This window comes from Tachypleus tridentatus, chromosome 4, assembly GCF_004210375.1.
Source record: "Tachypleus tridentatus isolate NWPU-2018 chromosome 4, ASM421037v1, whole genome shotgun sequence".
NCBI classification, from domain to species: Eukaryota; Metazoa; Arthropoda; class Merostomata; order Xiphosura; family Limulidae; genus Tachypleus; species Tachypleus tridentatus.
In genome coordinates, this window is record NC_134828.1 from 121,623,223 (window position 1) to 121,638,467 (window position 15,245).

The window sequence follows — 15,245 nt, forward strand, 5'->3', positions numbered from 1 at the left end:
CTCTCTCTTTCTTAACCTGAGGATGACCTAGGAAGGTCGAATCGTTTTTCTCTCCTCAATAAAAGTGTCAGTACCCATAGCAGCCATTGTGATACACAATACATGTGTTAATACCCATACCAGACATTCACATATACAATACAAGTGTTAGTACCCATACCAGACATTCTGATATACAATACAAGTGTTAATACCCATACCAGACATTCTGATACACAATACAAGTGTTAGTACCCATACCAGACATTCTGATAAACAATACAAGTGTTAATACCCATACCAGACATTATGATACACAATACAAGTACCATACCAGACATTCTGATATACACATACCAGCGATTCTATACATGATTTGTACCAATACCAGTTCTGATAAATATTTTTATCTAAAGTGGGTTTCTCGTCATCAAGATTTTTTTTGCTTTAAATACTGAATCTGTAAAATATTGAAAACTTTATCTCTGTTCCCTTCTGTTGTATTATTTCTTCATTTTCAATATAGTTATACTATTAATCATCAACCTTGAAATTTGCTTTCTTGCAGAAACATTGTTCGAAACGTGAATCCAAAGTTTCTACACTTTAAAGAACCAAACCGATATGTTCAAAAGTCGTTAGATGATCAGATTTGTCTGAAGAGACTATTGCTTTGTTTTACATGGGGCTGAAGCTACACGAGGGCTATCAACGTTAGTCGTCCGAAATTTAGCAGTGAAAGAATAGAGGTACCTAGTCATCACCATCCACTAACCACCCTTTCACAAACGAATATTGAGACTGACCCTAACAATGTTCTCCCTCCCCACACATATCATAAAGGGTGAGCATGTTTGGTGGAGTTGGATCAAGAATTTCAAACAAAGCATCAACAGAACATAAATTTTACTGAAACAGTTCAAAGTGTTCTGTACTAACCTTAGAATCGTTGATACCAGTGTTGATTACACCGATGTACTGAACAAGTGGAACTAATAGAACGAAGACAAATTGTTCAGTGTGAACATGTCCAAAATTTGAGGATGAATTGACTGACTAACAACATTCATTCCTTGTTTCATCCTGACGACCAGGTTGTCAACCTATGTAAATAAAACATAAATAATCAGTGTAAATCAGTGCTAGCTAAAGGTCTTCAGTTCTCTCTTCCACCACGTAGACTCTACGTACCTAATTTAGTTTACACTTTCAAATCACAATACAGACACCTGAAGGACCTTCTTATGAAAGATAAAATAACTCTTTATCGATTGAGTAACATTTTTATGACGAAAATAAAGAACTCTGCTTTTTCTACTTATGATTTTATCCCTAATGTTCGTCCTTACCGTTTAAGCTCTGAAGAAATATGTTAAAAGAACTGTCGTTAAATAAAAATATTTGTGTAACATCGTCCGACAATAACATTGTTATTCTTAACTAAAATAATTACTTGATCAAAATGGTGGTTATTCTTTACAACAAAAGCACATTTAAAATCCTTATTAATACCTATTAATTCATTATCATCGAACGTAACGAAACATTTCAAAGATACCTGAGAGAACTTAGAAAGAAAAATATCGTAGACATTTGACTGATAATGAGACGACACCAAGTAAACCATCATAGTGTATTAAGTCGTTATTGTGGGTTATATAGATATAATCATCCTAAATTTACTAAAATCACGAACTAAAAGCACAGCTACTTAATAATACAGCAACATGGTACAGGCTATCTATTAACCATTGCAGAATTATCGACCCCCCAGTGGCTCAGCGGTATGTCTGCTGATTTACACGCTAAAATCCGGGTTTCGATACCCGTGGTGGGCAGAGTACGGATAGCTCATTAATTATTGGCCTGGCATGGCTAGGTGATTAAGGCATTCGACTCGTAATCCGAGGGTCGCGGGTTCGAATCCACGTCTCACCAAATATGCTCTCCCTTTGGCCCCCCAGTGGCTCAGCGGTATGTCTGCGGACTTACACGCTAAAATCCGGGTTTCGATATCCGTGGTGGGCAGAGCACAGATAGCCCATTGTGTAGCTTTGTCCTTTATTGAAAACAAAACAAAAAGCAGCATTATCTTATACTGAAAAAATATATTTTAGTAAATCCAATATAAAGTATTAATTACGTTATATTTTCTAATTTAACTATTATCTAAAGGACATGGCGTGCATATTTGTATCTATGTAACCGAAAGAACAAATACATTGTGTCACTATCTACTAAATGGCACCACACAAAACAATCTATAAAAATTCCTACTTTGGTATTCTAAATTCAGACAATTATAAAATAACTACGATACGTACAACAAACCTTTGTTTATCAAAGAACAGAATTTTAAAGTACTGTTCTCACAACAAGAACCCGACTTTCACTAGAACTAAATCTGAAGGTTTGGTTATATCTTTGATTTAATATATAAATATAGTTTTAAGGAAAGGAGTTAAAAACTGTTAATTTTTAAATAAACGATAACACACTTAATAGACCAAAAATAATGTTTGCTTCGCACAATGAGAACAGTTTTCTACTGCATTAATTACTGTAAAAATAATATTTTTATCTTAAAAAATGACCAATTTTTCTAAATTTTTCAGTACGACATTGTCGAAAACAGCTCGGCATGGCCTAGCGCGTAAGGCGTGCGACTCGTACTCCGAGGGTCGCGGGTTCGTGCCCGCGTCGCGCTAAACATGCTCGCCCTCCCAGCCGTGGGGGTGTATAATGTGACGGTCAATCCCACTATTTGTTGGTAAAGAGTAGCCCAAGAGTTGGTGGTGGGTGGTGATGACTAGCTGCCTTCCCTCTAGTCTTACACTGCTAAATTAGGGACGGCTAGAACAGATAGCCCTCGAATATCTTTGTGCGAAATTTCCAAACAAACAAATCGAAAACAGCCCAGTACTTTTTAACCCTAATTGCTAAGCCTCTCACAGGTTGCAGAGTAAAGTGAATGTTACTTGTCTGTCTTTTGCTTCTTATTTCAAGAAGTTGATTGAGATTTTTAGAATCATCTTATGTAAATATACAATAAAAGTATTCATACAAAACTTTAAACCAACAAATTGTACTGGTCGAAATATCCGTGGAATGTGAGGTTGGTAATGTTTTGCTATAAAATTTTGTTATTTCTTCTCAAAGTCGGCTTTTATTTTAATGTCTGGTCTCCATAGTTACTATATGCAAATATTCAGTAATTTTGTGGTTTAACTTTATTGTTGCCTTTCTTCACAGTTTGTATTGGTTTCAAGTGTAACTATACTCTTGAATCAATTGTTGTTATGAAATGACGTACGCCAAAGAGAAGGAAATGATACAAAAATAAAACTGATAAGTGAGCGGTAGCAATGGGAAAACTCAGAAGATATTCAAAGTTGAGTGATGAAAACGAAATTTTATCCTTTAAATCTAATAAAGAAATTGTACCTAGATCATAAATAAAAGGTTTTTTCGCGATCACGTGTATGATGATTTGTCGGTGTAGATCTTAAATGTGACAAGTTTTTTTTTATCGTCTGTAGATTTAATCTGTACATACGACTTTAACCTTTTATATATATTTATTTATATTCACTATATGCGTGTATTATATAAAATATAAAAATAGAGAGAACCACAAATATTTTAAGATTATATTAAAGTAAACAAATAGATTTTGCTAAGAAACAAGCATTTAAAGTTTAAAGGTATACACGTTTACTAACAGTGATAAAACAAACTGTAAGATTGGGTGATACTCGTGGTTTTTTAACACTCCAACGAAAAAAATATTTACATCCACTAAAGTGATTTTGGGGCCTATCAGGCCCCATATATTTTTCCAATAGAAACACAGTGATTTAGCAACATTCATTACAAACAACATTATAATGGCTCTGACAAACATTTTTTTTTTACAATTTGAGCAAACAATTTTCGACTGTCTATCTTTTGATCTGCCGCACAAATGGCATCGTCCTCTTTTTGCCCTCTTTGCAGGCGGTTCACATGAGGTTGTTTTGTCATTATCTTTGCAGTAAATTTCTTTGATTTCAAGCACCAATTGCCGTATAAATTCTCTTCTGGCTCTTGATTTATGTTGTCGAAGAAATTCTGGATGTTTTGTCGAGTATAGAACGAAAGCATTGTACGCAGCAAGATCTAGAATGTTATAGAATATGCAGACTGACCAGCGCTTTGATCGCCTCTTTGTTGTATAATATCTCACCAGTTGATCGAGAGGGTCGACACCTGCCTTCGTTGCATTGTAAAGATTGACGATTTCGGGCTTTCCATTCTCTTCTACTTCACCAGACTGATGCTGAGAACTCAGTAGTAGCACATATTTTCCTGGTTTGTCTGAGTGCCTGAGAAGAGTGATGTCGTCATGGTAGAAAAACTTTGGTGATAACTCTCTAGATTTTGCATTTATTTCAGGAGGCAGGAAGGTTCTTGATTTCCGTTACATAGTTGTTCATCCACTGTCAGGTATTCGCTTGGGTTGTAACTGTTTTTGCAATTTTCAATGAAAAAATTCCAGACTCCAGAGATGGCGGCATCTTTGATTTCTCTATTTCTTTGAGAGTGGATGTCAAATCTGATTTTTGAGCACATTTTTTTGAATTTATCTTGTGTAATCAGTTTTCGCAAAAATGGCAAACCGAATTTGGTTGAAAACATTTCGTCTATCGATGCATTTTTGGATTTGCTTATTCCAAGGAAAAGATTAGCTGCGATCCATTTCCAGAGGTCTTCTTCAAAAATTGGTTCTTTCATGACGGTGTTTGTTGAGTGAATGATCTGTTCCATCATATTATCAGAAATGAAAATTTTGAATGTTTCGAATGGTGTAGAGACTCTTGGAGCAGCTTGCCTTGTAATCCCTGGGTTCCCATTGAATATATTGAGAGCTGCGGTTCTCCTGTTGATCCTTGAAGGTGTTGTTGAATAACTAAAATTCTTATCTTTGGACAAAAGTTCGTTCACTGGCATCGTAGTAAGATCTTCTTGATGACTTTCTTCACTTTCAGAAGGGTACGGAGCGATTTGTTCATCATTTTCGGCTTCAGAAGGATCATCATCACAATTTTCAGAGTAGTCTTCGAAATTATCATGTTCACTTTCATCGTCGGATGGTTTTGTCAGTAAATGTACAGCTTATCAAGAGATATCATTTTTGACACGGTTTGAAGATTTCAGCTCCTGTATATATCGGATTTGTGGATTCTTCTAGAATAGTCTAGAAACTTTACAGAAGTATTTAGAATAATCTAGAATATTCTTGAAGCTTCTAAAATTATTGTTGGAGTAGAGTTATTATCCTAAATATCCATCTTTTGAAAAGAAGTTGTAAAATTAATATATTTTTACTATAATTTGCTTTTTTTGGTTGCCTAGGTCTGTTCTAGAATTATTTAGCAAATAAATAAAGTCATTTTTATGGTTTTTGATCTGGGGCCTAATAGGCCCCAAAATACCCTTAGTGGATGTTTTTTAAAAAATTTTAAATATTATTTTGCAAATGTCTGAAAAGTCAAAATATTATTGCTCCTTAAAATACAAAGGGATAGGGTCAGTTAATGGCAATTTCATTTAAATACAAAATTATTAGCCTAATATTAATAACCTTTCAAGTTGCTCTGGGGTCTATTAGGCCCCAATTTTCGTAGGAGTGTTAAACTATAATTCATGGAGCCCTTGAAATTAACGTATTTCTCATTTACTTTCTATGTTTTAAGAAATACAACTAAAATGTAAACATTAATGAATATATAGCAATATGCATGTATACATTATACAGTGATGTACGGTAGCCGAAGTAGTGTAGTTTTGTAGGCAAATACGTAGTTAGGCCTACCGCATTTGTGTTATTGTTTAAACTAAGATAAATTTAACACCGCATTCAAAACTTGACAACTTTAAAACAAGAGAACAGTAAATTTTATGAGCAAGTGCACAAATAACACTTTCATACAAACATGCTGCGAAATTCGACAGACATAAAATGGATGAGCAGCAGCACTGAACACCTGCGATCTCAGATCCTACAACAATGGTTCTTAACCTTTTTTATGACCCGCACCTCTAAAAAATTTTAATATGTTCTCGCACCCCTCACAGTAATTATTTATTTAAGAATAAAGGTGAAGGTGGTCAAAACAAATTTTTATAATTAATTTTTATTGATATGTAAACAAAAACGAAACATTTGAAAAAGAAAAAAATATTACAACAAACTAAAAGTTGCATAAACCCTACATGGCCAACAAAAAATATGTTATTTGGTTGGGAACCACTGTCCTACAGTGTTTACTGAACCGGCGAAACTTTGAACCATATAATTAATATTTTTACACATTTTAATTACAATTTCATAACCTTTGGAAATTTTGTTTGTAAATGTTGTAGGAAACATAAGCGGCTGAGTTCAATATTCGACCTTTCACCGTGACTGAACCTGAAAATGTGATTATATTTTTAATGGTGTAATTTATATAGTTTTAATAAATGGAGCTTTTCTTAAAAAAATTTTTTAAACAAATGATATCACATTTAATTGATAAAAATACAGTCTATATCAGTACAATCTGAACACTTTTCGCCCGTAGTACTTGCTGTAAAATAGAATTTTTCTTATAAAATATTCACTTTCACTTTTGTTTTCAGTATGACATAATCTAAACCAGCCCAAAGTTTGCTAACCCTAATTGCTTAGCTTCGCACAGGTTATATAGTGATGTAAATGTTACTTACTAGTTGTCTAACTTTTGTTTCTTACTTCAAGAATTTAATTCAGATTTATACAAAGAACGTATGTGAATATACAATTAAAATATTTGTACAAAACTTTATACCTACAAATTGTACTGGTCAAAGTACCCATGAAATGCAAGGTGAGAAACTTTTGACTATAAAATTTAGTTCTTTCTTCGCACAGATCGATTCTTGCTTTAAGATTTCGTCTCCTTAGTTACTATATGCAAATATTCAATAATATTATGCTTACATTTTATTGTTGTCTTTCTCAGTTTGTATTGGTTAGAAATCAAGAAATATATCATGCTTGAAGTACCTGGCTGCCAGATGTTCACAATGAATAATACAGTGAACAAGGAGAAACTCTGTAAAGCTGGGATCACTTTTCATAAGTGCAATTAATCCTTCATTTTTCCCCACCATTGCAGGTGCTACATCTGTTGCACACTGACGAGTTTACCCAGTGGAATATCAGTATTTGTTCTGTCAAACTCATATTTAATGTCAACACTACGTTTTTTGTTTTTTCTTGGTGCCAGAAAGTCCAACATTTCTTTCACAGTTACATCAGAGGAAACATAACGAATAAATACCGCCAGTTGTGAGTTGTCTTGTATGTCTGTAGATTCGTCAAGGGCTAAGCTGAATGCAAGAGAATTCTTTAAATCATTTTGCGTGCGACTTCAGTACTGATCTGGGAGATACGTCTCTCTTTAGTGTGGCGTGAAGCTACTGATTGTGCTGTTAATCACTGAAGTTTTGTGTTATTTGAAAGTGACGCTGCAGTAATTTCAGCTATATTCTTGTTAACAAATTCACCATGATAATATGGGCGTTTAGTACGAGAAATATTCCATGATATAACAGAACTAGCTTCAGTCGTTGTATCAACTTCCTCACTGAACATTGTAAACAGTGTCTGCTGGCTATTTATTGATGATTTTAACACAGTTAACTTCTTTTATCTGTAATTATGATTTAGGTGGATAATCAGACGATACGTTTTTGTGATTTGTTTCATAGTGGCGTTTCAAGTTACTGGCTTTGTAATGACTGAGTAACACGTTGCAGGTAATATTTAAAGATTTACCTCCTTTAACGGTGAATGTAAAATATTCCGCCCATTCTGGCTTAAAATTTCTGTTTTCATCTACACACAAATAAGAAATTTGTTTGCTTTTTTGAATTTCGCACAAAGTTACTCGAGGGCTATCTGTGCTAGCCGTCCCTAATTTAGCAGTGTAAGACTAGAGGGAAGGCAACTAGTCATCACCACCCACCGCCAACTCTTGGGCTACTCTTTTACCAACGAATAGTGGGATTGACCGTACATTATAATGCCCCCACGGCTGGGAGAGCGAGCATGTTTGGCGCGAACCCGCGACCCTCAGATTACAAGTCGCACGCCTTAACGCGCTAGGCCATAATAAGATTGACCTAAGAATAACTTAATGTGTGATCTCGACAGATACCACGTACATTATGTAAATAGTCTTAAATACCTCTCCCCTTTTAACATGTATTTAAGGAATGTTACACAAGCTGGCCACTACGCACTAGTTGTTGTTATTTTGAATTAAGCACAAAGCTACACAATGAGCTATCTGTGCTCTGCCCACCACGGGTATCGAAACCCGGATTTTAGCGTGTAAGTCCGCAGACATACCGCTGAGCCACTGGGGGGCCTACGCACAAGACACTTAATTATTGTTTTCCATTATTGTTTCATAATTTTCTTTTATAATTCTCTTATATTTTTATTATATTAATTTATTTTATTTTATTGTTACGACTAATAGTAGTATCGTTTTCTCTATGGAGAAAAGTAACATATAAAAAAAATACAAACAATATAATGAAATGAAAATCAAACAAAAAATAAAAGAAAAAATATTTACCGTAAAAAAATTCTTTTCGTGTCCATGCATGGACTGTGTCCTGAAGCGGGTCCGAGTACGGTGTTACACTCTATCGGCCTAGCCCAAAGTTATAACAACTAACAAATCCTGAACGTCATCAACGTTCGGAAAAGAGGAAGAGGCACCTGACCTTTCTGGGTATTTCACATCAATACCCAAATACCCACTTAGAGCGAACGAACGAATGTAGTAATTGAAAGCTTAGTAACAAGGTTTATTTGTAAGTGTAGTCATTGAAATTTGTAATTAGCGTTAATCATTTGATTCTTGTTAATTAAATTTTTTTTTATTAATCACCACAATAATATATTATTAATCTGCTATTATTAGAATATCTTCATTATGCGGACATATTTAACACTTAAACTTTGAAGAAGTATAGATTATAACTCAGAATCCGATTCGAACTGAATGAAATTGGATGTCTTATTCGATTTCGAGCCAAACTTAGCTATCTGGAAACTGAAGTGACACACCAACTTGTCAGGTACATGTAGGCCTCTTGTAACCAGGCTTAGATTTAATTATAATTTTAAGTTGTGAATGTACATATTGTAAGTTATTAGTAAAAATGCGCGAAGGAAGTTGTAATAATGTGATAAAAATGTAGTAATCATTAAGAGTTTGTTTGTTTTGAATTTCGCGCTAAGCTACTCGAGGGCTATGCGCTAGCCGTCCCTAATTTTGCAGTGTAAGACTAGAGGGAAGGCAGCTAGTCGTCATCACTCACCGCCAACTCTTGGGCTTATCTTTCACCAACGAATAGTGAGATTGACTGTAACCTCATAACGCCCCCACGGCTCAAAGGGCGAGAATGTTTGGTGCTACGGGGATTCGAACCCACGACCCTCAGATTATGCGGGCCTTAACCCATCTGGCCATGCAGGGCCACTAAGTAAGAGTAAGACTTAAGATAATTTGAATTAGGTTGGTTAAGAATCCCAGTGATAGTGACACTACATTAACAATAATCTGAGTAAATGAATAACATATATTGTCTATAATACTTACAGAACCATTTTTCTAAAGTTTTATTATTTTAATTTTGTTAGTTTAATACTCGTAATTAAACCATGAATTATGATGTTCTTGCTTCATGCTTGAGGTCTAACAAATAAATTAATATTTAGTATTAAATATTTGTACTGACAGTACAATAATGTTTGATACTTAGGAGTTTTTACAATATTAATAAAATGTTTATTTTCTTACTAATATTCAAATATAATAAACCAAAATCTGTTTGTTTCAAGTTCTGTTCTTCATCTAAGAGAAGATTTTCCTGAAAGAAACAAAACAAACTGATTCAGTACTTCTGTCTATATGTGTAAAATTATTAATATCTTGTTAACAATATATCACAAAATGAACACTGCAGAAGTTGGAAATATGTTTTGATACATGAAAAATTACATGTACACATAATATGGACTGCACAAGGTGAAAGTTAATGTGTGTATAGGTAACTCTTAAAAGATAATCTGAAAACAGTCAAGGAATCTCATTAAAACAACATTATAATCTAAACTTGTAACTTCTAATATATATTGATATAAGATTATTGTTCCATAGTAAATGTTTCATAATGGCAACTTCTAATATATTAAGTGTATATTCACACAACTTGGTAGATTTTTACTAAACATTACAAGCCTGTTGCACACTAAAAGTCATAATTTTTAATAGATAATTTTTTATTAATATTTGTTCATTTGCATTTTAACCTGGAGGTTAACTCTCAGTCTTCTACTTTGAGTTATCATTATTATCACAACATCACAAAAAAAAATGTCTTTCAAAAATAAACCTCCCATGGACTTTGTGGACTACTTTCATAAGAGATTTTGTAATACTGGATCAACTAATTCATTTTTTTAGCCTTTCTGCAATAAAATATATCAAATACAAAACCTTAAAAACTTTAATACACAAACAACATTAGACTCGGCATGGCCAAGCGTGTTAAGGCGTGCGACTCGTAATCTGAGGATCGCAGGTTCGCATCCCCGTTACGCCAAACATGCTCACCCTTTCAGCCATGGGGCGTTATAATGTCACTATCAATCCCACTATTCGTTGGTAAAAGAGTAGCCCAAGAGTTGGCGGTGAGTGATGACGACTAGCTGCCTTCCCTCTAGTCTTACACTGCAAAATTAGGGACGGCTAGCACAGATAGCCCTCGGGTAGCTTTGTGCGAAATTCTAAAACAAACAAAGAAACATCATTACAATTTATGATAATGGTTGTCACAAATAAATGATTTATTTATATAAATTTTACAAACTCACAAATAATTTAGTCTCTCTTTGGTTCAGAATTTAATATTGTATCGATGATACAGGTCCACCATTAGCGAATTAATTCTGACTTGATGTTGTTATACCTTGCTCAAGTTAACTTGCCCTTTATTCTTAGCTGTCCTTGCACCACTTACAAGGTAACTTTTACCGACGAAGATATTTAATATCCTCTAAGAAATACTAATGTCATAAGTTAATTCACTTATGTTAAATGGATTGTAATGTTCGAAATCTATAAATATTCCTGGTACAATTCTGTGGTTTTATAACGTTGATCACATTACAGCTTACGAAGCTTATAGTGTATTGACTCTAGCGACCAAACAACATACTATTTTTTCCCGCGTTTTTGCGATAGCTTTTATAGCTCATAGTTTCTACAAAGTTAACGTACATTAGACCAACAATAGAATATGCATCACCTGCCTGGATTAACATAGCACCCACACATGTACAGATACTTCAACGTATACAAAATTTTGTACTAACTTCAGCATATAAAGTACCACGTAGCACCTCAACCACATTCATGCACAAGTATGCAAACATAGATACAATAGCTGAAAGACTCTTGCATAATTCTCTAAAATATTTCAATAAGAATTGGCATAAAAATGAATTAATGTGTGATCTCGACAGATATCACGTACATGATGTAAATGGTCCTAAATACCCCTTTTAACATATTTTTAAGAAATCTAACACAAGCTGGCCACTATGCACTAGACACTTAGTCCTTGTTTCTTTTTATTATTATAATTATTATTTTCTTTTTTAATCATTTTTTTAGAATTGTTATTCAAGTATTGAATAATAATAATTATTATTACTTTCTTTTGTGTGTGTGTTACTACAAGTAGTAGTAGCATTCTCTCAATCGAGAAAAAGGAGAAAAATACAAAAAAAATATATAAAAAAATTAAATGAAGAAAAAAAACTTCTTGTTCGTCCATGCATGGACTGAGCCCTGAAATGGACCTGAGTATGATGTTATACTTTTACTCTGGCCCAAAGCTTAAAAAAACAAACCCTTAAGACAGACGCTATAATCGTTCGGGAGGGAGGAAGAGGTCAAATGTACCTGACCCTCCTGGGTATTTAACACCATCAATACAAATACCCACACAGTGAAACTTCTACAAAGTTCGGTAGACAACAATTGTTGATTTATGCTCCACCAATCAACATACTATTTTTTCCCGCGTTTTTGCGATAGCTTTTTATAGCTCATAGTTTCCAGAAAGTTCGGTAGACAACAATACTGTCAATCACTGATTCTTCTAAATATTTAGAAACAGTTGGGACATGCGCAATACACATTTACAAATGTACGTTACGTTTATTAAACTTAAATAAATGTATAATAGTAAATCCGTAACGTGATGGATAAATTTTAATGTCAGAGAAAAGGAGAGCTGGTGAGTTAAAGTGGCTCACAGAATTGTTATTGCAGTGGTTCTCAACCTTTTTTGTATGTTTCAAGAAATCATTCTCTTTAAGGTCGATTCTTGACAGTGTTTCGAACTCTTTGGCTGACATGTTGTAGATAACTAGTTTTTCTTCGTGGTCAATGTGGAGCCCAAGACGTTACCAAAGATGTGGGAAATGGCTTGTGTCCATAAAAACTTTAAACACAATACAATAGTACTACGAAATACTTAACAACTATAGTTACGCAATAAACGGTAAGATTAATCTTTCACTGAATATCAAAATCAATACTCATGAATAAACTAACTTTCATTTAAACAAAACTATTTCTTAAATAAATTTGTCCCGACGAAAGTTTCGAAATTATTCAACTGAAACTCAGGTTTAACGTTGAAAATATGCCTCTTTTTTAGAGTAAATTGGTAGACATCACGAAAAACCATGAGGTTTTAAAAGTCTCGTTGTAAAAAAGGGTTTCATATGCTCAATAATTACAGTGGTCAACACATTCAACAAACATTGATATTTTTTGTCACAGAATTCATTTGACTGACGTACAATAACGTTCTCCATTTTTAAACTGTTTTGATCACTTTTGTATTTACATGTTTTAACTCTCTGGTGTAGTATTCATTTATTATTTACAAATGAAAATGTTGTTCTAAATGTCTGTTCATAGATCCTACACAGTCTGCTGTGTATATATGTTTCTACTTAACAACAAACAAATCAACTCACTACTCACAGGACCAATGGTTAACAATTTTGTTGGAAGAAAGTCTTCTTTTATGAGCTAGAAACATCAAACAAGACCAGCACCAATGAAAATAGGTATAAGAGATGAAAGATAAAGACCACTATCGACACATAGTTGTGCTGCGTATTGACACTTCTAGAACCCTGGTTTTGATACCTGTGGTGAGCAGAGCACACATATAGATCTTTATGCTTAAATATAAAACAAAAGATAAAAGTGAAACGCAATTGAATCCATTCTTGGAAATTTTGCTTCAGTTCATATTAAACAGTCAACGTACCAACAAAGTTTTGAATTCCTCAAAATCTATTATAAATAGGTAACCAGGAACAGGGCTCATAAACCGTGGAAGATAACGATATTTACTTCCTGATCTTATATTTCTGAGACAGCTCATAATCTAGAACTCTCAACTATTTTACATCAACATAGAATGAGGAATAGCAGGATAACATTTACGTAACTTTCAAAATAATGTAATTACATTTTTTTAAAGTAAATGTTTCTGTGAATATAAACCTAAAATTTGTGTCAGAAAGAATTTACCTAAAATAGTTATTGTTTATTTAAATACAAGGGTTTTATTTCCATAGTGTGCTTCGACTTTGGAAGCAGTATTTTTAACATAAGAAAACAGAGTACCTGCTAACATTTCATGGCTTTAACGTTTCACTTAACTAAAACTAGAATCTCCTATCGTCTCTTAAATAACACTTTGACTTTATATTTGTATTTGATATGGCTGTTTAGTAGACATTTAAATGTGCTATGCTGATAAAAAGAAAATAATGTGTACATTCCATACGACAGAAAAGTAATTTCTAACGCCAAGAATAACTAAGAAATAATTTAAATAAACGTAACCACTAAACTGTGGTGTTTCCATGTAAGATCGTTACTATTACTATTTGTAAAGCGATACTGTAGATCAAATGAAAAAAAATAATCTGTGTAAGTTTCAATGTGTATTATTGTACTTATTATAAATCATACTTTCACAATCTAAAACTGAATCATCTATTAAAACATACCTTTTCAGTACGTCACAATATTACTGAAAAAGACAAGGGTTCGATTCCCCTGGGTGGGCTCAGCAGATAGCCGATGTGGCTTTACTATAAGAACACACACACACACGTGTGTTTTTTCAAAAGAATCTTTATTTGAGCTACAGATACAAAAAAGACATTACACCAACATAGAATGAGGAATAGCAGAATTACGTAACTGTTTCTTTATTTAAATTTCACATAATTTTGTTTTTAAACGTTTATTCAATTAGTGATTTTAACATCAAAATAAATTTTCCACACAAAGCTATGAACTTCAAGGAAGTAGTCATGGAAATTGTACTGTTCTCAAATAACATGAGCAAAAACTATTAATTTGGTTAATATTAGTACACATAAAGTTGAAAGTAGTAACTACTAAGTCTAATTCCAATTAAAAATATACTTCTTATGTTTTCCAAAATTTCAATCTCTTTATGATACGATGAACTGCATTTTTAATTGTAGTCATGTTTGGCCTTGGTTGTTCTTCCCGGATGATGCGTTGTTTGTGAAGTAACCATTGGGTAGTAGAGATTTTCAGTTGATTTGTTGCCACTCAGAAGAACACGTGATGGTGTATCCTAGTTTTGACACAGATTGAAACAGAAGGCAATTATATATTGTCTTTACAAACTTATACTTTTTAAAACACGTGGATACCTTCCATCCAAGATGTTTAAAGTGTTTGTCAGCCTTTGGTTTCACTTTTGGTAAAGTTTCCATCAAACTTTTCTTTGAGCCGTGAATCGTCATTAAATATCCACGATCGGTTAATTCCGTCTGAAACACTAATGTTTTATCAATGCAGCTGATGAAATCATTCTCACGCTCTTTTTGATCTTGAAGAAGCTTTGGCGATAAAAGAACTTCTGCTGGTTCAGTTTCACAACATGTAATTCCTTGTATGAATGTATTAATACTCTGATCTTCTTCAGGAATAATTAAATGTCTTTATATAATGAATAAAGAAAGGGAATATGGTCCCACATCCTTGAAAATGATATTTCCTATCTTCGGGAAGATACCAATGTTGTTCACGTGCTGGAATGGTAAG